Source organism: Pristiophorus japonicus, chromosome 6, assembly GCF_044704955.1.
Source record: "Pristiophorus japonicus isolate sPriJap1 chromosome 6, sPriJap1.hap1, whole genome shotgun sequence".
In the NCBI taxonomy this organism is placed as follows: Eukaryota; Metazoa; Chordata; class Chondrichthyes; family Pristiophoridae; genus Pristiophorus; species Pristiophorus japonicus.
The window spans coordinates 87,799,861-87,825,967 of NC_091982.1; positions in this window are offsets into that span (position 1 = coordinate 87,799,861).

Genomic DNA, 26,107 nt, shown 5'->3' on the forward strand with positions numbered 1-26,107 from the left:
CGTCAACTGGCTGGTGACACCCCTTCGCAATCCCACCACCTCTGCTGAGCAGCGCTATAACAGCAACCATATCTCAACCAGGGCCATTGTAGAACAAACTATCGGGGTTCTGAAGCAGCGTTTCCACTGCCTTGACTGCTCTGGAGGGGCATTTCAGTACTGACCTGATAGTGTCCATCTGCACCATTGTGTGCTGTATGCTGCATAACCTGGCCATCATGAGGTGCCAGCCATTACCAGCAGGGATGGATGATCCACCTCAGGAGGATGACGACGATGAGGAGGAAGACGAGGGGCTTCAACCAAGGAGGAGGCAGCCTGACACTGTTGCGGCTGCAAGGGCTGCTCGTCAGAGGCTCATCGCACATCGATTCCAGTGAATAATGCAAGTTGTGCAGAATGGCCAGCCTATTCACCTGGCGATGTGCTGAAGACATCGCGCCCCACCCTCCAAACCTTCGTGTATATAAATGGCAAGACAAGAATGTGACAAATTAAAATAATTTTTATTGACAATAAAAACATAGTGTGCTGTAAAGAAGCACAAAAGGATGCCATCATCCACAGCAAAGAGTAATTGAAACCAGACCCCTTGAAACATTCTCACCCACATCCACGTGCAACTATTTACATGAGTTCATATTCGAGCAAGGTCACCATCTCTGGCCACTAGCAAACACATCTTTAGTGGGTCTTTCTGAGTGTTTTCCCACCACCCCTTCCCTTCTCCTCCCTCCCACACCTACTGCTCCTCCTCAATGGGGTCTCAGTGCCAGCAGCAATGCTGGTAGAAGGTCGCACTGTTGGCGCTACTGCCACAGCTGATAGGCTAGCAGGATGTTCCACACCAGCTCGGACCTGGAAGGCCCAGCTGCGGACTGTATCACCTCAGCATGGGTGGCAGCACTCTGTGGTGGATGGGTTGCAGAGAGCAACAGAGGCAAGGGTGAAATTATGTTGTCCTGTGAGAGGACATCACATTCCAACAGGTCCAACATGGTGCTATTCCCTCAGGCCAGGCCCTCAGCATCTGGAGCAATCTGGGTGAGCACAGATTGCTGCCGTGCTTCGACAGCGTTAGGTCCCCATTGAACTGATGGGGCCTCAGACACAATGGCAGTGGTCAATGCCTGCGTAGCATCAAGTTGGCTCTGCATGAATACTGACTGCCACTGCGGCACACAATAGAGCTGATTTATGCCACCACGCACTGACGACATGACAGTCTGCAGGTCTACCATAACATCGGCCTGGAGCTCAATGGCTACTGCCATGTCAGCCATAGCCCATGCCACCATGTCTGGGACCCCATGGTCACTCGAAGCATCCAACATTCTATCTGCCAAGGGTGGGCTTCACGGGCTGCTGAGAGTAATGTGCAACAGTGATGCAGACACCTCCATCTTCACAGCTAGTGCATCAAGACCATCGGGCACCCTTGACAATGCACCCAGCAGGCCGCTGTGCATCCACAATGAATGTCTTGTGACATCCTCTAATTCGAGCTCATCATCAGAGTGCTGTTGAGCATCACTCAGGCGTGCACTCCCCCTCCGGGGAGCTGACCCTCTGCTTTACCCTCCCCCGTGACATTACTGCAGGCGAGTGGGTCCCGGAGCATCACCCACCTCCATCTCCCTGACCATACCTTGCACCAGAAAGCTGCTGGCCCCGCTCCCTGAGGCCGCTGGAACCTTCATGACATCCAGAGAGGTGTCCTCTGATTCCTCCTCTCCTCCTTCACCCACAGTGGAAGGCTGAGGTGCAGGCCCCAGGCCGTCTGAGTCATCATCTGAAAGCACAAAGCCAGGGAAGAATGGTTACCTACAAGGGAGGGTGCCAGGACTGGGAAAGGCATTCGGAAATGCCATTCTCATGGAAAGTGGTGAAGGAGTGTGGTGTCAGGGCTAGGTGGCCTGCTAGAGGCTGCAAAGGAACTCAACATACCGTCACTGTCCCGAGGGGGCTCAGCCTGACCCACCGCCACTGCACCCACTTGTGCACCCATCCCAGGCGAGACGTGTTCCTCAACAGGAGTTAGGGGTTGCACCTCAGAGTCCCCTCCTCCAGCCTGCATCTGGTCCCGTCTGATCTGTGCGAGTTTGGCCTGCAACATTACAGAGAATGTCAAAGTTAGTGCACTTCTATCTGTCTGCCCGAGGTGCCTTACATAATTCACATGTTAGTGTATGAGAGATTTTAAAGGTCGATGTAACTTCCATTAGCTGCAAGTACTTGGTGTGGCAATGCTTGAATGAGGGGGCGAGGACCTAACAGTTACTGTGAAGATAGCATCTTCCTAATGCATATGAAGACTGAGGAGGTAACAAGATGAGGGGCGGGTCTCCACTACGGAGTAGGAAGGTTAACAGCGCATGCAGGCCTTTGGAGTGGGTGAAGCTGCAAATGCGAACCTTGCATCTGGCCTCATGCACGAAGAGCATGGGGTCAGACACATTCACATTGAGGAGAGACTGCACATTTTGTTCAAAGCATGGCCTGCTCAATTTAATGTAAAATATACTCACCCTCAGCAACAAAGTCATGTCTCTCCACTTCTCGCGACATTGTGTCGCTGTCCTGGGCACAGTGTCACTCGCTGACACTATTTCAGCGACTTCCTGCCAGAGCCTACAAAATGTTTCGGGCTGTGGCTTCCTTCCAGCATTAGTGCCGCTCAGCAAATTCACTGTGCTGGTACCGGCGGCGTGGAGGAGTATCGCCCGGGGCACATAGCGCCGGTGTGCAATGACCCCGGTATCGGCACGGAAGCAAAATTTGGTTTGAGCTGCATCCGTTGCACCCTGTAGTGACATCGCCAGAGAAAGCTGGCATGCAAAGCTGTCCCGAGGCACTAATGGAAGGAATGACTGCATGAGGTAAGTGTGATTGATATATATTTTTTTTGCCATTTAACTTTATTTGGGGTGAGTAATGTATAGCGAATGTTTTTTATGTTTTTGTTCTGTTTTTTTGTTGCAGGAAGGCTTCTCTTGGGGTGCTACGAAGCTGGCTCTTTAGCACAGGATATTCAGTTGCGAGTCTGGCCTAGCGCCCTAAGAGAAGTGTGGAACACTTCCCCTCGTGTCCACTCCACTCTCAGGGTGCAAGAACTGGATTTTGCTGTTCCCATCGCTAAAATATTTTTGGTGCTAAATTTAGTAACTGCCCAACATTAGCACCTTTGGAACCCTCCAACCAAATTTCTCGCCCAAATATCTACAAGTTGCCACTTGTATCACCATTCATGCACCTGTAGCCAATGGCTATGGTTTTATTGACATCTAAATGGTAAATTATGCAAGTTATTGCTTATTTTCTTATTTTCTATGCATATCTCTAAAGGGCAAGAGGTCTACTTGTGTAACTAAAAAACCTTGGTCAAAAGGAAAAGTGAGAGATAGTATGGCCTCAAATTGGTGGGGAGCGAAGGCCCGTCCATTTTTCGGCAGTCCCCGGGCGGAACGTGAGTTTTTGTCGCCCACTGCCGCTGGGACCAGTCGGGCGGGCGTTTAGCCATGGTTGCATTGGCTGCAGCGGGAGCAGTAGGCAGCGGGAGTCGGCTGGTGGGAGTGGCCGTGAGCGGGTGGCAGCTGCAGTGGGTGGTGGGTGCAGGCCTCTCGATTCAGCAAACATCGGAGGGCATGCACGCGCATGCGTGCGATTTCAAAATTGTATTTTCTTGTGGGCGATTACATTACTTTTGCCGCGATTAGGAATGATGGTACAGCTGCGCATGCTCATAAAAGCTGTGTACTCACTTGCACCTGCCAGTTGCTGAGGGGTCAGATTTGGAGAGAGAAAAACTAGATCATCACCAGCCATCCATCTAAGAAAGCTGTCATGAGTCAAAAAAAGCTTCCAAGAAGTCTAATGGAGGGAGGCCCAGAGCAGAAGCTGGAGGAACTTGTATGTGAGGTGGAGCACTTTTATAAAGACCTCATCCGGGATGGTCGTGGCAAGCCTGCACCACCCCAATATAGACGCATTTGGCGCGAGATTGGGGAGGCCATGTCCTCAGTGGGCAACATTGTGCGGGATGGAGATCAGTGCAGGAAACGATGGAACGATGTTGTCGAGTCAGCAAGAGTTAGTAAATATGTATTGTTGCACTCCTGTACTACTCCAAAAGGTTCTGTGTCCATTGTGTGTGTGTGTGTGTGTGTGTGTGTGTGTGTGTATGTGTGTGTGTTGCACGAGCAAAACAGGTAAAAGCTGCAACTTTTATCTCTGCAGAAGAAAAGAGCATCCAATGCATCAAAGCAGAGTGGCACGGGAGGGGGCCCACCAGATGTCATCGAGATGACTAGCCTAGAGGAACGTGTCTTGGCTATGGCCACTATTTAAAAAAGGAGGCAGAGAGAAAACGGTGAACTACAGACTGATTAGCCTGACATCAGTAGTAGGGAAAATGCTGGAGTCTATTATAAAGGTTGTGATAATGGCACACTTAGATAATATCAACAGGATTAAACAAAGTCAACATGGATTTATGAAAGGAAAATCATGTTTGACAAACCTATTGGAGTTTTTTGAGGATGTAACTGATAGAATAGATAAGGGAGAGCCATTGGATGTAGTGGCCTTTGATAATGTCCCTCTTTGATAAGAGGTTAGTGTGCAAAATTAAAGCACATAGGATTGGGAGTAATGTATTGGCATGGATTGAGAATTGGTTAACTGACAGGAAACAGAGAGTAGGAATAAACGGGTCTTTTTCGGGGTGACGGGCAGTGATTGGTGGGGTATCACAGGGATAAGTGCTTGGGCCCCAGCTATTCACAATATATATAAATGATTTGGATGAGGGAACCAAATGTAATATTTCTAAGTTTGTTGATGACACAAAACTAGATGAGATTATGAGTTGTGAGGAGGATGCAAAGATGCTACAAGGTGATTTATATAGATTGAGTGAGTGGGCAAACACATGGCAGATGCAGTACAATGTGGATAAATATGAAGTTATCCACTTTGATTGGAAAAACATAAGGACAAAGTATTATTTAAATGGTGATGGCTTGGAAAGTGTCGATATACAGAGGGACCTGGGTGTCCTTGTACACCAGTCATTGAAAACAAACATGCAGGTGCAGCAAGCAGTTAGGAAGACAAATGGTATGTTGGCCTTCATTGCAAGAGGATTTGAGTACAGGAGCAAGGACATCTTACTACAGTTATACAGGATCTTGGTGAGACTGCACCTGGATTATTGTGTGCAGTTTTGTTACCTAAGCAGGGATATACTTGCCATAGAGGGAGTGCAGTGAAGGTTCACCAGACTGATTCCTGGGATGGCAGGACTGTCATATGAGGAGAAATTGGGTCGACTAGGCCTGTATTCACTAGAATTTAGAAGAATGAGAGGGGATCTCATTGAAACGTATAAAATTCTGACTGGGTTGGATAGACTGGATGAGGGGAGGATGTTTCCTCTGGCTGGGAAGTCTAGAACAAGGGGTCACAGTCATAGAAACATAGAAACATAGAAAATAGGTGCAGGAGTAGGCCATTCGGCCCTTCTAGCCTGCACCGCCATTCAATGAGTTCATGGCTGAACATTCAACTTCAGTACCCCATTCCTGCTTTCTCGCCATACCCCTTGATCCCCCTAGTAGTAAGGACCTCATCTAACTCCTTTTTGAATATATTTAGTGAATTGGCCTCAACAACTTTCTGTGGTAGAGAATTCCACAGGTTCACCACTCTCTGGGTGAAGAAGTTCCTCCGCATCTCGGTCCTAAATGGCTTACCCCTTATCCTTAGACTGTGACCTCTGGTTCTGGACTTCCCCAACATTGGGAACATTCTTCCTGCATCTAACCTGTCTAACCCCGTCAGAATTTTAAATGTTTCTATGAGGTCCCCTCTCATTCTTCTGAACTCCAGTGAATACAAGCCCAGTTGATCCAGTCTTTCTTGATAGGTCAGTCCCGCCATCCCGGGAATCAGTCTGGTGAACCTTCGCTGCACTCCCTCAATAGCAAGAATGTCCTTCCTCAGGTTAGGAGACCAAAACTGTACACAATACTCCAGGTGTGGCCTCACCAATGCCCTGTACAACTGTAGCAACACCTCCCTGCCCCTGTACTCAAATCCCCTTGCTATGAAGGCCAACATGCCATTTGCTTTCTTAACCGCCTGCTGCACCTGCATGCCAACCTTCAATGACTGATGTACCATGACACCCAGGTCTCTTTGCACCTCCCCTTTTCCTAATCTGTCACCATTCAGATAATAGTCTGTCTCTCTGTTTTTACCACCAAAGTGGATAACCTCACATTTATCCACATTATACTTCATCTGCCATGCATTTGCCCACTCACCTAACCTATCCAAGTCGCTCTGCAGCCTCACAGCATCCTCCTCGCAGCTCACACTGCCACCCAACTTAGTGTCATCCGCAAATTTGGAGATACTACATTTAATCCCCTCATCTAAATCATTAATGTACAGTGTAAACAGCTGGGGCCCCAGCACAGAACCTTGCAGTATCCCACTAGTCACTGCCTGCCATTCTGAAAAGTACCCATTTACTCCTACTCTTTGCTTCCTGTCTGACAACCAGTTCTCAATCCATGTCAGTACACTACCCCCAATCCCATGTGCTCTAACTTTGCACATCAATCTCTTGTGTGGGACCTTGTCGAACGCCTTCTGAAAGTCCAAATATACCACATCAACTGGTTCTCCCTTATCCACTCTACTGGAAACATCCTCAAAAAATTCCAGAAGATTTGTCAAGCATGATTTCCCTTTCACAAATCCATGCTGACTTGGACCTATCATGTCACCTCTTTCCAAATGCACTGCTATGACATCCTTAATAATTGATTCCATCATTTTACCCACTACCGATGTCAGGCTGACCGGTCTATAATTCCCTGTTTTCTCTCTCCCTCCTTTTTTAAAAAGTGGGGTTACATTGGCTACACTCCACTCCATAGGAACTGATCCAGAGTCAATGGAATGTTGGAAAATGACTGTCAACGCATCCACTATTTCCAAGGCCACCTCCTTAAGTACTCTGGGATGCAGTCCATCAGGCCCTGGGGATTTATCGGCCTTCAATCCCATCAATTTCCCCAACACAATTTCCGGGCTAATAAGGATTTCCCTCAGTTCCTCCTCCTTACTAGACCCCCCGACCCCTTTTATAATCGGAAGGTTGTTCGTGTCCTCCTTCGTGAATACCGAACCAAAGTACTTGTTCAATTGGTCCGCCATTTCTTTGTTCCCCGTTATGACTTCCCCTGATTCTGACTGCAGGGGACCTACGTTTGTCTTTACTAACCTTTTTCTCTTTACATATCTATAGAAACTTTTGCAATCCGTCTTAATGTTCCCTGCAAGCTTCTTCTCATACTCCATTTTCCCTGCCCTAATCAAACCCTTTGTCCTCCTCTGCTGAGTTCTAAATTTCTCCCAGTCCCCAGGTTCGCTGCTATTTCTGGCCAATTTGTATGCCACTTCCCTTGGATTTAATACTATCCCTGATTTCCCTTGATAGCCACGGTTGAGCCACCTTCCCTTTTTTATTTTTATGCCAGACAGGAATGTACAATTGTTGTCGTTCATCCATGCGGTCTCTAAATGTCTGCCATTGCCCATCCACAGTCAACCCCTTAAGTATCATTCGCCAATCCATCCCAGCCAATTCACGCCTCATACCTTCAAAGTTAGCCTTCTTTAAGTTCTGGACCATGGTCTCTGAATTAACTGTTTCATTCTCCATCCCAATGCAGAATTCTACCATATTATGGTCACTCTTCCCCAAGGGGCCTCGCACAACGAGATTGCTAATTAATCCTCTCTCATTACATAACACCCAGTCTAAGATGGCCTCCCCCCTAGTTGGTACCTCGACATATTGGTTTAAAAAACCATCCCTTATGCACTCCAGGAAATCCTCCTCCACCGTATTGCTTCCAGTTTGGTTAGCCCAATCTATGTGCATATTAAAGTCACCCATTATAACTGCTGCACCTTTATTGCACGCACCCCTAATTTCATGTTTGATGCCCTCCCCAACATCACTACTACTGTTTGGAGGTCTGTACACAACTCCCACTAACGTTTTTTGCCCTTTGGTGTTCTGCAGCTCTACCCATATAGATTCCACATCATCCAAGCTAATGTCCTTCCTAACTATTGCCTTAATCTCCTCCTTAACCAGCAATGCTACCCCACCTCCTTTTCCTTTTATTCTATCCTTCCTGAATGTTGAATACCCCTGGATGTTGAGTTCCCAGCCCTGATCATCCTGGAGCCACGTCTCCGTAATCCCAATCACATCATATTTGTTAACATCTATTTGCACAGTTAATTCATCCACCTTATTGCGGATACTCCTTGCATTAAGACACAAAGCCTTTAGGCTTGTTTTTTTAACACCCTCTGTCCTTTTAGAATTTTGCTGTACAATGGCCCTTTTTGTTCTTTGCCTTCGGTTTCTCTGCCCTCCACTTTTCCTCATCTCCTTTCTGTCTTTTGTTTTTGCCTCCTTTTTGTTTCCCTCTATCTCCCTGCATTGGTTCCCATCCCCCTGCCATATTAGTTTAACTCCTCCCCAACAGCACTAGCAAACACTCCCCCGAGGACATTGGTTCCGATTCTGCCCAGGTGCAGACCGTCCGGATTGTACTGGTCCCACCTCCCCCAGAACCGGTTCCAATGCCCCAGGAATTTGAATCCCTCCCTGCTGCACCATTGCTCAAGCCACGTATTCATCTGAGCTATCTTGCGATTCCTACTCTGACTAGCACGTGGCACTGGTAGCAATCCCGAGATTACTACTTTTGAGGTCCTACTTTTTAATTTAGCTCCTAGCTCCTTAAATTCATTTCGTATGAACTCATCCTTTTTTTACCTATGTCATTGGTACCAACGTGCACCACGACAACTGGCTGTTCTCCCTCCCTTTTTAGAATGTCCTGCACCCGCTCCGAGACATCCTTGACCCTTGCACCAGGGAGGCAACATACCATCCTGGAGTCTCGGTTGCAGCCGCAGAAACGCCTATCTATTCCCCTTACAATTGAATCCCCTATCACTATCGCTCGCCCACTCTTTTTCCTGCCCTCCTGTGCAACAGAGCCAGCCACGGTGCCATGAACTTGGCTGCTGCTGCCCTCTCCTGATGAGTCATCCCCCTCAACAGCACTCAAAGCAGTGTATCTGTTTTGCAGTGGGATGACCACAGGGGACCCCTGCACTACCTTCCTTGCACTACTCTTCCTGCTGGTCTTCCATTCCCTCGCTGGCTGTGGACCCTTCTCCTGCGGTAAGACCAACTCGCTACACGTGATACTCACGTCATTCTCAGCATCGTGGATGCTCCAGAGTGAATCCACCCTCAGCTCCAACTCCGCAACGCGGACCGTCAGGAGCCGGAGGTGGACACACTTCCCGCACATGTAGTCGTCAGGGACACTGGTGTTGTCCCCGTGTTCCCACGTGGTACAGGAGGAGCATATCACGTGACCGAGCTGTCCTGCCATGACTTAACCCTTAGATACACAGTCTCAGGATATGGGGTAGGAAATTTACGACCGAGATGAGGAGAAATTTTTTCACTCAGAGGGTGGTGAACCTGTGGAATTCTCTACCACAGGAGGCTGTGGAGGCCAAGTCACTGAATATATTTAAGAGGGAGATAGATAGATTTCTAGAAACAAAAGGCATCAAGAGGTATGGGGAAAAAGCAGGAATATGGTGTTGAGATAGAGGATCAGCCATGATCATATTGAATGGCGGTGCAGACTCGAAGGGCCGAATGGCCTACTACTGCTCCTATTTTCGATATTTTTATATTTCTATGGTGGGTGACCACCCCTGTGGCACCACACAGGGTGGTGCAGATCCCGTGCTAGAGCATGGTAACCCTTTCCGAATCTTCGGACTGTGTCACGCTCATGTCATGCAAGGTCATGTAACATTATGTCAAATGCTTTTTACTGCACTGTGTGTCACCCATTAATGGTGTACTCATGTAGCAATGGAAGTCCTTGAAGTAAGAATGTGAAATGTGATGGTACATATGTCAGCATGACCAGCCCCACCCACCTGCTATACACTTAAATGTTGTCCTCTACTTCCAGATGTTGATTCGGACAGTACCGAGCAATGCACCCCATCCACCTCTGACACAAAAGGCTGTCAAACACCACGCCTTCCATCTCAATGCCATCAGCAGCCCAGCACACCAGCTCCTTCCTCCACTGCACCCCAGATCATTCATAAGAACATAAGAATTAGGAACAGGAGTAGGCCATCTAGCCCCTCGAGCCTGCTCCGCCATTCAACAAGATCATGGCTGATCTGACTGTGGACTCAACTCCACTTACCCGCCCGCTCCCCTAATTCATATCCACCGCATCCACCTCCCCCACCCAGAGTCATGAATACCAGGAGGGAGAAGTCCCAGTCTTTATATCAATTGAGGTCGAGGAATTGCAAGAGGAGGACTCCAGCTTCCTGACATGTGTGCCACCTGTTCGGCCAACATCGGTTTCGGGGTCTGACCTTTTGGGCTTTGAATCGGATGATGTGGGAACCAGTTGTGGGAGGCGCAGAAGCCGTGCCAGAAAAGCCACCAAGCCACAACCACCCATGATGATGCTATAAGCCAATGAGGATGCAGGACAGGTTGCAGAAATCCAGGAAATGGTTGAGGATGAGTGTCGAGTTAGATCGAGATCTGCTGCAGGCCATGGTTGGGATAACGGCCAACATCACCACCTTTGCAGAGGAGAATTCTGTCAGTATGTCACGGCTCATCAGTGCAGTGGAGCAAAACACCGACTCTGTAGAGGCCATGCGCCAATTGATGCTATCGGGCCATTTCATGCAACCCCCCGATGACACAGGCCGATAGATCCTGAGGAGCCGGAGGTGGCAGCGGATTCCATCTCACCCCCTACATTCTCTCCAAGATGAACACGGCAGCAGCACTCTGGCTGCCCTCCTGCACAACGTCATGGAGCAGAGGTGGTGAGGGGCAGGGGTGCGGCTCGCTGTGGTGAATGGGGGCCCATGAAGAGAATAATGGGCCTCGCATCGAGGGGGGAATGAGAGTTGGTGGTAGTGAATAGAGGGCTGGGTGTTGGTGCTGCTGATTAAGTGTTCATTAAGTTGTTGCTGTTGTTTCACATGGGTCGTTTGGATTGTCACTTGATTGGTTTTGGAAATAATGTACACTTTTTGGATTCATTTGTTTGCATGTTCTGTCACTTGCCATGCTGCACTATTCAATACGGACACATTTTTCACCAACTCTTGGTCTGTGTTTAACTTTTATATCATCTGGGGTACGTGCTGAGAAACAGACAAATCTCCTTCAGGTGTACTGGTCCCTGAGCAATATCTTGGCGTCCACATATGATACGACTCCTTGATAGATCCTATCATCAGGCTATCTCACAATAACAAGTAAGGGTGACCAATGCAGGAAGGCTGCCATTGAATGAGAGCTAGTTGCACAACTTGGAGGGCACACATTAACTCTTGCACTTCAGTCCACATTTTCTTAGGTGCTACGTCACCGAGCCCCACCCCTGATATGATATGCTTTTCAATGACATTGCAGATATGTTCCCGTATTCTATACTTGAGCTCATTTTGTTCTCAGGTTCACATCCTGTCACCTGACAGAACCTTACATGATCTCATTATTGCCTATATAATTTGACATATGCTCATACCATTTGTACACTCACATTGTCTCAATAAATATGTTGTGGCTGCAATGTTGTGAAAATCCTTATAGCGCATCTCTATCGAGCCTTACTGGATCTTGTACCTCATTTCCTCTTCCTATACCACACTAGCCCTTCAACGGAGTACTTTTCATTTATGTCTGTGAAGTCTTTCTCTGCAGTTTAATTTTCATCTGTGAACTAATTCTGATGTTGTGATACTGGTGCAACATGTGTATGTTACCCGGGATGTGCAGCTCTGGACCACTCTGAGAGTGTGATAATGGTGCAGTGTATGTATGTTACCCGGGATGTGCAGCTCTGGACCACTCTGAGGTTGTGATAATGGTGCAGTGTATGTATGTTACCCGGGATGTGCAGCTCTGGACCACTCTGTGCGATTGTACCTCGCGGCCGATTTACAGCCAGCTCAGACCACCGTTTTCCCAGAGGTCATTCTGGTGGGTGGGAGCAGCTTCTTAGAGAGTCATAGACCACCAAAATCACGTTTTTGGAGCCGCCAGCATGGGCGGGCGGTCTGTAGTTGCGCCGGCGGTACTTCCCTGAAGAAACTCCCGCCGCGCGGGACCTGGGTGGCAGATGGGCAGTACACGAGAACTCTCGGTGAAAGTCTTTTTGGGGGGCTCTATCTCGGCGGCTGTGAGCGGTATTGGATGGCTCAATCACCAAGTTCTGGCCCATAAAACTAAAAGACACAGCACATACAAATGCAAAGAAGTAGCATTTCCAAGGACTGGGAGAGATATAAAGAACAGCAAAAAGATATAAAGAAAGCATGAAGAGCTGCTAAAATGAAATGAGAAAAAAAATTTGTGAGGGATATCAAGGACAACACTAACACTTTCTACAAGTGCATTAGGAGAAAGAGTAATATGGACCCCTTAAAGTCAGAAACAGGTGATATTATAATTGAAATCAGGAAATGGCAGACTTGCTAAATACTTTGTATTTTTGTTCACAGTAGTGGAAGAAAATAAAGTATCAGAGATATGAGAAAAAGTACTATTAAATCAAAGGCAGGAATGCACTAGGTTTTAGATACATATAAAAAAGATGGTAATGGAGAAAATAATAAGACTAAAGATAGACAAATCTCCAGGATCTGATAGTTTCCACCCCAAGATATTAAATAAAGTAGGTGAGGAAATTTCACATGCTCTAGCAATGATCTTCCAAAACTCTTGATTGAGGAATTGTCCACTTGGATTAGAAAATTACCAATGTCACTCCACTATTTAAGAAAGGGAAGAGAGATAAATAAGGGGGGAGAGAAATTCGGCTGCTTTGCGCCTTTCGTTCGCGCCTGTGGGGGGTGCTAAGGGGGCACAACTAATTCAGCGACGCCCGCGAGCTTCTCTGCAGTTTTGCACTGGCGCTAACACTTAACGCCTCAGTCTCTAGCGCCTCAGAGATCGTGACATCATCAAGTGCGCAGCATCTCGTTACCGTGCCGGATGTGAAATTCGCTCCCGCTCCCTGCTGCACACCAGGTGTCAATAATGGCAGCAACAGAAGGTGTTGTCACCTCAGCTGGGTGCTTGGGGAGAGATAATTAAAGGCACTGGTGGTCAGTTAGGCCAAACTTTATTCTGCGCATCAGTCTGGTGCCTGCTGAAAGTTTTTGTGGCCTCATTGCTGCATGATGCCTAAGCCCTCCACTCTCTGAGAAGGATTGGGGCTGTAATAGAAACATAGAAACATAGAAAATAGGTGCAGGAGCAGGCTATTCAGCCCTTCTAGCCTGCACCGCCATTCAATGAATTCATGGCTGAACATGAAACTTCAGTACCCCCTTCCTGCTTTCTCGCCATACCCCTTGATCCCCTGAGTAGTAAGGACTTCATCTAACTCCCTTTTGAATATATTTAGTGAATTGGCCTCAACTACTTTCTGTTGTAGAGAATTCCACAGGTTCACCACTCTCTGGGTGAAGAAGTTTCTCCTCATCTCGGTCCTAAATCGCTTACCCCTTATCCTTAGACTGTGACCCCAGGTTCTGGACTTCCCCAACATTGGGAACATTCTTCCTGCATCCAACCTGTCCAAACCCGTCAGAATTTTAAACGTTTCTATGAGGTCCCCTCTCATTCTTCTGAACTCCAGTGAATACAAGCCCAGTTGATCCAGTCTTTCTTGATAGGTCAGTCCCACCATCCCGGGAATCAGTCTGGAGGTCACGCAGGTCCTCTGGCCCCACAGAAGTAAGAAGAATGTTGCAAACCATCCTTGCCCTTCCCTTCAAGCGAAGGAAGGAACCTCTGATGCCCGTAACACTGCACTACACATTCTTCAGTGCTCTGCCACTACCGCCCCCTCACTCAATTTAGCACATTAAGAGAAGTGGTTAGTGCTTGATATAGCACTCCATTTCCCTCTTGGAGCACTAAAACTGGAGTTCCCGGGATCAAAAAAGGATTATCACCTGACGATAATTTTCTCAGATTTCAAAAGTTCAAATGGGGCGCAACAGAATTTCTAGCCCTCGGAAATTATAGGCCTATTTGTCTAATATATATCATGGGGAAGTTGATAGAATTTATGATTCGGGACAGAGTGACTGAGTACAGGTACTTGGACAAACATGAGCTGATCAGAGATAATGAGCGGATTCAGCATAAATTTGTAACGGTAAGTCATAGCCAACAAACCTAGTTAAGTGTTATGAGGAGGTAGTTAATGTGATAGATAAGGAAATGTCTATGGATAATACTTATATGAATTTACAGTAGGCATTTGATAAGGTTTCAAAGAAGAGACTGTTAACAAAAATGATAGAAACTGGAAATGGAGGCAAACTATTGATGTGTATGGAATTGGTTAAGAGGTAGGAAACAGAGGGGGGAATCTTTCGGGGGTCAGCGGGCATGATCAGCAGTGGGCCGGTTGGGAAAATGTTGTTTCTTGACAGCGGGTCAATCCGCTATCAACCCGTCACCGCGTAACTATCCCAAATGTCGGGCCAACACGTAGCGGCGAGGGAGGCAATTCAGGTATTTTGAACTCACCTTTAAATTTTATGAGGTTGCCCACGGGATCCATGCTGCTCGGTGATCACATCAGGTAATGAGGGCGGGATTTGTGTTACCATGAAATGATCTCTTGATATGACAGCTGCAAATGTGTTATAAAAGCTTCCATCTCATAGCTGTTCACTTTCCAAGCTCAGAAGCTGTTGCTTACTGCATTTGTAAGACAGATTGAGCTTTATGCAGGTTGCAAGTGCTTGGAATAAACTCTGTATCCAGTGTCACCTCATTGGAACAACCTTTCTCACCATTGAAGGATTGCTTCTGTCATCTTAATATCACCTGCTATCTATTACATCAACACAGTGTCCTTGAAACTATCTCATCTTGTTTCTCAGAATCACACCAGAGTCATCCCCAACACCAGTAGCACCAGGTATACCAGCAGTACCAACATCACCAACCGTTTCCGCAATCAACTGATGCTACACATGACAGAGGGCATCAGCTCCCAACCACGTTGCTGCCCGGGACGCCAGGGATGGCCTCACCATGGCCAGATTTACTTCACTTGACACTGTGCACCCTGGCTGCCACTTAATACACCAGGTTGGCATCACTCCACACCAACTCCATAAAGCATCCCAACAATGCCCAAGCCATTCCTTTCATACTCATCAGCTTTGCGCGGTACCGTGATGGCTCACCATTCACTGCAACTCACTATGTTTGACAGCATATTAACAGAAACTTTACATGAACATTGGCTAAAACACCCAAGTGCCTACCCTTGTGTGTTGTTAGTTGGTATGATTACATTAGGATGAGGGTGAGTGTGAGGGGTGACTAGTGAGATGGGAAAGTGATATTGTAGATAGAGAGGTGGAGGTACAAGGTAAGTTGGTGTGAGTAAGGATGTGCAGGAGTAGTAAGGGAAGGCAGAGTGATAGGGATGTGATGAGAGGCACAGCAGGATGAGGTTGAGTGTGGCTTTGTACTAACCTTTTGTGATCGACTGAGATCATTGAAAGGTTTGAGCCACTGCAGCCTGATCTTCCTGACGACATCCTTGCCTGTTCCTCGTCTGTGTAATGTGAAACCAGGCTGCATGATCTCCTGGAGAGGTCTCTTCTGTCCATTGGAAAGGAAGAGGTTTTCCCTGCATCCTGGGGGAGTGTGGGTGCAACCATGCACCTTTGCGCAGTGCTTGTCAGTGTTTGCAGAAGCTTAATGCTGTAGAATACTGAGAGCACAACTGTCAAAATCAATTTGGACATGGTCCCTTTAAGGAAACTGGCTGATGACGCATCATCAAGTGACGTCATCAGATCTGCTTCCTTCAATTGGCCAGCAAACGCGCTGGGCGGGCGTAACAAGCCCAATCAATGTAAAATCACTGTACACAGTGGGCTGGAGCCAGCAGCGAGATAAGGGAAATCACGGTCAGAATAGGGATAATGGGTATCTATTCCAATTGGCAGGTTGTGACTAGTGGTGTTGCCCATGGATCTGTACTGGGACTTTAGCATATCATTGTACTTACAGATGACTTAGATGAAGGAATAGAGAGCCATATATCTTAGTTTGCTGACAATACCAAGTTAGGTGGCTCAGTAAATAGTATAGAATGGGAGCAAATAATTGCAAAGCGACATTGATAGGTTTAGTGAGAGGGAAAAACTATGGTAGATGGAATGAAGTGTGCTTAGTATAATATCCTGACTGTGTTTCTACGCAAAGGAAAATTGGGCTTAAATATTACTTTGATTTTAGATCCAAGCTCCTCAAATTTAGTGGCAGAGCTCCTGAGAGGTGTGCTTACTGCAGCTCACCTCAGGTCTTCTCTATAGATGCTACTGCTGTTGCTTGCTGCTCAATTGCAGCTTGCAAAGCAAACAATCATGGCTGTATGACAGCACATAAAGGCAAAATTGGTAATACTAGACTGGCTCCATGAGATCAGAATCATGAAGTAACTAGAGGTCATGCTGGATCTCTGCCAAGAAGCAGTCTGCTCTTCTTCAGACTCCAAGACTGCCTTGTCCCTGACTGCTTTGTGATTCATCGTGCATTCCCTGCTCAAACTTATCACTAATGCGGAGTGCACTGCTGAGAGTTGTGGCCCCATGATACCAGCGTACTCTTCCTCAGTTTGTGAGCACTGTGTGAAAAATTATGAGTCCGTAGGCATTGTTTATGCTTATTGCTGCTGAACTGACAGTACATGCAATCTTTTGTGAAGAAGCACAAATACCACTTTTAACACGATGAATGTTGAATAACTTCAACAGTAAATGACTATCTCGATAAGATAATTATTGCACAAACCTGAAGCATTGTTGACTCCATGAATGTCAATATCCTATATGCAATGTGCAGCCTCCTAATCTGTGGTGTCCATAATGGCTGTGTTGCTGCAGGTAAGAGGTTCTATTTTTGGACTTCCATTGCCAGTTCTCACACACTGTCAAAGGTCACATTCTTCTATAGAGAAAGGAACAATACATTGCATGAGGGAAAACCTTCTCGAGAGAAAGGAATGCTATAACACAGTGTATATGTTGGAAGGCACGATAGAGTAAAATGTCAAACACCTTGTGACATGAAGTTTGAGATACAGGTGATTACTTTTAAATTATTATTTGTACCTGAGAGTTCGCCAATAATTCTCCTCATGTGCAGCTTTGCATCTTCTAATACTTCTGAAATGTAATCATTCCACAAAAAGGCAACAGTATAAAGCAAACAAAAATTGCAGAACACTTAATGCACAAGCATACAATTGATCACCACCAAACATTCACCAAAAAATGTCAGCAGAATTATTCCCAAGCAACCCAGGCCTGTTTTCTGAGCCCTGTCATATGGGTGAGCAGCATACTTGAGGCAGAGCATCAGTCAACTTTCCATGTGGGACCAGAGTTACATAACTTTCAGAGGACAATTGGGAATTTTTAAGAGCTGCCTCTTTGATCCTGACAAATGTCTGCCATGCAAAACTTGGCATGCTATGAATCAGGCATGCAAGCTTAAAGACCACATTATCTGCCCTGCACCCATCAACATCAAGGCTCCGTACTGCAGCAGATCCTCCAAAAATCAATACTGATGGTACATATTCTGCTTTTCCAAAGCCCTACTACACCTGTGACTCCATCTAAAGTAGTGTTGAATTGCTGATGGTAAAAAATGGAGCTATTGATTAACACTTAAAAACAAATGAATGTCTAAATAGGTAGTCAGTAATCAAAAATAGAATTCAATTTTTAAGGAGTACACTAAAGAAACTGTAATTTCAGCACAGAAAAGAATGTGGCTGTTCTAACCAAAAAATACAAAGTTCCATAGCCTGGAACTCAAAACGGATGTTTGACATTTAAAAGCACCTTTCATCTGCAGACAATGTACAATGTATCTCATCATTCACTCTGTGCAACATATTTATGCTTTATTATACTACCCATCTGATGCCAGATTTACAGTGGGTGCTGGCAAACATGTAGCACCGAATTGGGGGTACTCAAAAAGGAGTTAGATGTAGTCCTTACTACTAGGGGGATCAAGGGATATGGCGAGAAAGCAGGAATGGGGTACTGAAGTTGCATATTCAGCCATGAACTCATTGAATGGCGGTGCAGGCTCGAAGGGCCGAATGGCCTACTCCTGCACCTATTTTCTATGTTTCTATGTTTCTATGTTTCTACAACTGGCAAAGCCGGTTCCTCACAAATCAATGCCTCTGCTATGCTTCTTGCTAGATCTCCAAAAAAAGGCTCTAACTATGCAATCATTTTACGTCAAGACCAATATAATAAAATAAAATCAACATAACCTGAATAATCTCCAGTCAATCTGCTAGCTGCTGCGAGTTTCAGTTTTACTCCTCTGACCAGTACATTTACTCTGGTAGCTAAGTTGATGCGTTTGGCTGGGTGAAGCTGGTTTCAAACACTGAATCTAAAACTGAGCATTTGGTAGTTATAATGCAATAGCTGCAACTGAAGCAATATTAGTTAATGTCACCTTACTTGCTCAATAACTTACTGGCAAACTGTAGTTGTTTGTGTAACAGCAGGGCAGGAACCAAGGTTCTAGTGGAAAGGTTAAATAGGGTGGTAAAAAGGACTTTAAATTAATGCGGGGAGTGGCGGGGGCTCAGTCAGAAACAATAATAAATTTGAAAGTTTAAGCATTTTAGATATGGCTCTGAGCAGAGTTGAAATCACAAAGAGTGATATCGATATTCTAGGTGAAGGAATAATAAAATAACTAAAGTAATTTAAAGTAATGACAGCAGAAGTGACAAATAAGAAACGTATTAAGTTAAACAGTGTGAGGAAGATGGCCAAAGTGCAGGTTAGGGTCTCTTGCCCAAATAAGAGTTTAATATGCTAACATAGGAGAGTAGGGAAAAAAACTGAGTGAATTAGAGGCTCCAATACAGCTTAGAGGATATGACATGGTGACCATTATTAAGAAAATGTAGCAAGCTGATCATGATTTGGAGTTAAACATTCTTGGTTATAAGGTGTTTAGAAAGAATAGGGAAACTGGAAGAGGAGGAGGACTCGCCTTATTGATTAAAGATACTATTACAACATTGGTAAGCGAGGATATAGTTAAGGGAAAGCAATCGGCAGAGACTTTATGGTTAAAATTGAAGACCAGTGGCCGGATTTTTGACTTTCAGGGTTTTTCAGCGAAAACAGTAGCGATATGTGAAACTTACCATTTTCGCTGAGCTACCGTTTTTAGCCCGAACTTTCGGCCTTTATGGCTGCACAGTAAGGGAGGCATTGCACAAGCATTCGCGGTGCAAACTGCAAATTTCGGCAACTTTAGTCCAGAGCCGGGAGCGCTGTGAGCGAGGCCTTGGGAGGGGGATAAAAGAAAAAAAAATTCTAAACAACATTCCACAAACACTTACAAGATCCTTAGCTATCTAATCGCTGCAAAAACATTAAAAAAATTAAAACTTTAACTTACATTTTTTGCAGGTTTTCATACTTACCGCTGCTGGCAGGGCTGCATTCTGGGCGCAGCATACAGGATGGGAGAGTGCCGAAACTCGGATGCAAACGCAATCCAAATCATTGCACGTCGGCACACCTCTCCCCTGTGGTACTTGAAAGCATTGCCGCAAACAGGTACCCGAGAATCCCGCCTGGGCTTTGCAACTGGGTTTTCACCGCGGAGGATCAAATCGTGGCGAAAACCTAGCCGCAAGCCTACCGAAATTATGGCCCTAAGAGAGGACTTAAAACTGTAATGGGAATTGTCTACTGGCCTCCTGATAGCAGCAATGAAGTGGCAGAATACATTCATTCAGAGATTAGAGAGGCGTGTAGTAAAAGCGGAGTTGTTTTAATGGGAGACATAGGGCTCAATTTTGCCAGGTGATTTGTGCCATTTATTTGCCGCGCGGCGCTTTTTTTGGCATAGGATTTCAAATTAAAGTTTCTCCAAGGAATCTGTGCCAGCATAACTGAGTTAGTTACGATTTATTTAGGTTAGTTTTTTTTAATGTAACCTCATGTCTGTGCCAGTTTTTATCATTTTTCAAAGTTTGCCCCCCAAAAATTTCTTCAAGATCGGCGTATCTGGCCACTCCTGAAAAACCTTCTGGTGAGTTAACAGGAAGCAGCGCACATTGAAAAACCGGAGCAGAAAGAAGTCATTGTTTTTAATCGAAGTTTTGGAGGGAGTCAAGAACACCTTCATTATGCATAATAAACATTTAACAATTTTACCTTACAACAGAGCAGATGGAAGTTTGATGGAATTCTGAAGTTTTCATTTTCTTTAAACTTACACGCCACCACTGAACGTCTGCAAACAGAGCTCGAGGGTCGGAGCGTCGGCCAGCAGAATCACCCCCCCGCCTGGACACAGGATTCGGCTGCAAAACAAGCCCGAGGGAGGGGGGGTGGGGGAGGTGGTGATCAGAAGAAATCGCAAGACTACACTAGGCTTCAAATGAGCCCGGGGGGATTGTAGTGCGGGGGGAGGGGCGGGGGGGGTGTTGGTGGGAAGGTGCTGTTGAAAGGGATCGGAAGAAATCACAAGGCTGCACTAGGCATCAAATGAGCCCGGGAGGTTGGGGTGGGTGGGCGATGGGTGCCCGATCACTGACCTTGGGGAGAGAGAACAAAGAACCTTTCATGCCAGACTGCTGTTTTGAGCTTCTTGCAAAGGTAAAATTTAAGCATGGGGGCAATACTGACAATGCCATACCTCGTGCAAGCCTTCTGCATCATGGTGCTGGGGAGGAGACATTTGATTCGATGTCATCACATGAGGAACCTCAGAGCCCATTGGGTATATCGAGGCAGGTGTTTGTACCTCCACCTGAGTGCTGAAGACTGTGTCAGAAAGAGTAACGAAGTAGTAGCTGAGATCTGTGAGTTGGTGAAAGCAGACCTGCAAACTAGAAGCATCAGGAGGACTGCTTTGTCAGTTGAAGTGAAGGTTACAGCTGCACTTTCATTCTATGCATCCAGAGCTTTCCAAGCTACAACTGGGGACGTGTGCGCCATTTCTCAACATGCATGTCTGCATTCGGCAGGTAACTGCTGCATTATATGCATGGAGGAATGACTGCATAAAGTTCCCCATGACCGCCCAGGCAATGCCTGCCAGGGCTGTGGGCTTCTCCAGGATTGCTGGCTTCCGATAGGTACAGGGATGCATTGATTGTATCCACTCCATTAATGTACAGCTCGTGTGTGACGACATGCATCACATCATGTCAGTCGATGCAAGATACCCTGGGAGCACCCATGATGCATTCATCCTACGCGAGAGCGCTATATCTGCCATGTTTCAGCAGCAGCCAGAAGGGCAGAGCTATTGGGAGTGAAAGTGTACGGCCTCACCACCTGGCTCATGACGCTCCTACACATAACCTGGACGGATGCTGACTGGGAATACAAAATGTCACACATTGCGACGTGCAACATCATAGAGAGGACCATTGGCATCTTTAAACAGCGTTTCTGATGCCTGGAGCATTCTGGAGGCTACTTGCTATACTTCCGTGAGATTGTTGATTAGTTCACTGTTGTGTGCTGCATGCTGCATAACTTAGCCATCATAAGGCAGCAGCAGCTGGTAGTAGTAGACTCACCTGCAGTGAGAGTGGCTGATGATAATGATGAGGATGATGCAGATGACGAGGAGGAGGACAAGGACGAGGAACTACCTGAATCCAGAGCACGACACGGAGGAGGGCGGGCCGCCGTGCCCCTTTAACGATTGCTCGAGCCTTATGCCAGCAGCTCATCTGTGAACGCTTTGCTGCCTGAAAGCTTAGCGGCAACTATTCCACATGGACCATGTTTACTGTTTGGACCTATTCCGTAATAGTGGGGCCAAGTTTCGGCCTGAGTTGCTCCTGTTTTTTTGGAGCAACTGGTTTAGAATGGAGTATCTTAGAAATTGCAATTCTCGGCTTTTAGTTTGCTCCAGTTCTAGTCAGTTAGAACAGTTTCAGTTTGGAACAGATTTTTTTTTTCAAAAGGCGGCATGTCCGGCCACTTATGCCCATTTTGAAAGTTTAGGCAGTGAAAACTTATTCCAAACTAACTTAGAATGGAGTAAGTGTAGATTTTTGTACGCGCAGAAAAACCTTGCCTCCACTTAGAAAATCAGGCGTAAGTTACAAATCAGGCGTAGGGAATGGGGCGGGGTGGGGTGCGGGGGGCGGTTTAAAGGGAAGTTTGCAAACATTAAACACTTCAGTTTTACAAATAAAGAGCAATCATCAATAATAAATGATAAATACATCAATAAATCAACCAATAAATCAATCAAAAAAAATTAATCAATAAAAAAAAAATCAATAAATAAAACATTTTCTACTTACCGACTGCAGCACCGGGAGCCCTCTAACAGCATGCTGGGATGCCCCCCCCCCGCCCCAGTGTGTCTCTGTCAGTGTCTCTATCTCTCTGTCTGTCTGTGTGTGTCTCTATCACTCTCTGTCTGTCAGTGTCTATGTTTCTGACAGCGAGGGTAGGCGGGGGTCGGGTCCGGGGGGCGGGGGCGGGGGCGGGGGGGAGTGGGAGCGGGAGTCGAGTCGAGCCGGGTTGGGTCGGGTCTGGTCCGGGGGGTCAGGTCCGGGGTCGGCTCGGGTCCGGGGCCAGGGGGGGAGCAGGGGTCGGGTCCAGGGGCGGAGGGGGGAGTGGGGGTCGGGTCCGGGGGTGGGCGACGGGGAGATTCAGGTCGGGTTGGGAGGAAGCAGGAGCTAGGCGTGAGAGGTGCAGCCTGATCCACACAGCCCCAGTGAGGCCATTCGGTCAGGACTAGGGGCTGCGTGCTTCGGGCCCCTCCCACAGTTTTGGGCGCCTGGAGCTACTGCACATGCGCACCCACTGTAGCGCGCCTGTGCAGAGGTCCCGGCACTGTTTTCAGCGCAGGGACCTGGCTCCGCCCCCCCACAGCTTGTGCTGCGCCGCGCCCAGCTCCTGAGGACCTGCAGGGAGCCGGAGAATCGGTAAGTATTTTTTAGGCGCACTTGCTGGCGCGAAAAACGGGCATCCAGGTTGGGGCTGCGCCGTTCTAGGCACGGCCCGAAACTTGGGCCCATTGTGTTGTGTTAATGCAACAAATGATGGAAATTATTCTTGTTTACTTCAAAAGTTCTGTTAATAATCGAACAAATAATGGAAGCGAATCTTGTTTACTTCAAAATTTCTGTTAATAATCAAACAAATAATGGAAATTATTCAGTTATAATTTAAAATATATTTTATTCAAAAGTTTAACAAACATTTGTACTTAACTTAACATTAACAAAAATATTCTTGTATCAAACTTTAAAGTTTTCAGTTCAGATCATTTATAAACTCTAAGATCATTTAAACACTTTAAGGTCACTTACTGACTTTTAAACTTGTAAATTTACATAACTTACAAAAAACTTTTAAATGAGAACAGTTACAACAGTAACAACAACAAAAGTAATAACAACAACAACAGCAAAGAGAGGCTGCACCCATATCTCCCCCACCTTATTCTAAGACCGCCCGCCACGCTTGGTCTTGGTGACTCTACCACCCCTGCCCACAAGCAGTGTCGCAGTGTTACTGGGGTTGGTACCAAGCTTATTCTTTCTAACTCTTGGGTAATGCGCATCTGTTGAGGGGAAGGTGGCAATGTGGAGGTCCTGGCTTGGGGCTTTTCAGAGGCTGGTCTGGGGATTGGAGTGGGAGTAGCAGTTGATTCTGTTAATGGGCGCGGGGTCTGGGTATGTTCCTTTATTGCAGCAGCTTACTCCAACATGCCCTCCCTCACGTGCCCTGATAGTGTCTTAACAACCTCCAACATTCCCTCCCTCGTGTGGAGCAAAAGTGTCTCAACTACTGCAACATTCCCTCCCTCATGTTCACTGAGATTGTTTCAACTGCCTATGACATTCCCTCCCACATGTTCATTGAGAGTGTTTCAGCTGACTGAGATATTCCCTCACTCATAGTCCCGAACATCGTTCCCATTTCTCATGAGAGTGTTATTACTTCTTCCGACAGTGCCGATACCTCATCACCCTCCCCACTGATGGTGTCCAGGAGTGATCATGTAAGGTCAATGTTCTCCACACTCATTGCCATCATCTGAACCACATCTGTTAGATCCTGCACCTCAGGAGAGCGCTGTCGAGCTCTCCTTCTCCTCCTCATCAAGTGTGTGGCTCGCAGCATCCCAGTGGGACCCGCAGCCTCGGACGGTGGGGCCCTGGGTGTGCCTTGCTACACCCATCCACTGGGACCCGCAGCCTCAGATGATGGGGCCCTGGGTGTGCCTTGCTGCATCCCACTGGGTTCCACAACCACGGACGGTGGGAAACTATGGAATGTCCCACGAACACTCAAATCTCTAGTAAGGGAAGGGACTAGCAATTCAATGGGCGGCACCTGCATCTTCTCCAAAATGAGTACAAGAGATGGGCTTCATCCATCCCCTCCCCCTCCCCCTCACCTCCACGCTCTTGGTCTGGAAGGTGGGATTGGAAGATGTTCTCCTCTTCAGGCTCATCCTCATCTGAATCTTCTTCTGTATCATCAGAGTTGGCCTCAAGCTCTGCAAAATATAACAGAACAGACAAATGGAGGAGGGGGCAGGGTAGGTGGCATGAGTAGGCTCACACAACGCAGGCAGCAGGCTCATTTGAAGAACCACGAAGAACACCACGGAAACAGCCCTATGACCCGAAGCATGGCTAGCCTGTGCAGTACTTAATATTTAGCAAAGCCAGACTGTGGAATTTGCAGGACTTACCCTCTCCCTCGAGTGCAGGCCCAGCTTTTGCAGTGGTGATTGCTTTTCTCCAGGCAGGACCCATCAAAGCAGCAACCCTCTCTTCCAAGGGTGTCAATGGCTGCAGATTTTCCGGGCTTCTTCCTGTTTGAGTTCTTTCCCTTTTATTAAGTGCCACCTTCCTTTGCAAAGAAGAAAACACAACCTTTTAGAGAGGGTGTCTTTCTGCTGGGTGGGCCATACACAGCTGGTCACATTTACAATTGCAATTCCATTGAAAAATGAAAATGTTACTTACACTAACTACTTGATCAAGGTTCTACCATTTCTTTTTGCATTGGCCTCCAGACCTCGGGGTGGTCACCATTGCACAGTAATCTTGTGCAAGTTGGTTCCAGCAGTTTCTTTATTTCTTTGGGTGGAACTTTTATGTGACCTCTGCTGGTGTCCAGCTCCTGCCATCTGCCCTCAATCACCGTAACTAATCCCTCCACTTCACCCTGTAAGAAATTTTTGGTCCTTGTTGTATCGTGCATTGCAGCTCTGATTTTTCCAATGACAATTATAGTTCTCACACAGCGCTCAACGTTCTCACACACAGCACTGGCTCTTTAAAAATGGCCAATTGAAGACCCAGAGCTATACTGTGCATGTGTGCCCATCGGAATTACATCAAAAACGTTGTATTTTTCGCACATGCGCAAAAGGTGCTGCATCGTTTTTTTTGGCACAGACAGCAGGCTCCACCCCCCGAAGTGATTGGACAGGCTGCGCGGCACCAAATTTGAAAAATACAGCGAGGAAACTTGGCACAAATATTTTTGGAGTATTTCTGGCCTAGAAAAACAGGCGCAACTCTGGCATTACGCCAAAAAACGGCTTTGGGCAAAATTGAGCCCTTTAATTTTCATATCGAATAGGAAAAGCAGAGTCGCTCAAGTCAGAAAGGTAGTGAATTTCTTGAATGCATTCAGGATAGTTTCTAGAGCAATATGTTCTAGAACCAACAAAAAGGCAGGCCATACTAGATTTAATAATGAGTAATGCGCCAGACTTAGTTAATGATCTAACAATAAGGGAACATAATCAAATTCACTGTTAGATTTTAAAAGGAGAAACTTAACACATTTATGGGGGCGATGTTAACCCTACTCACTTAGCAGAAAACTG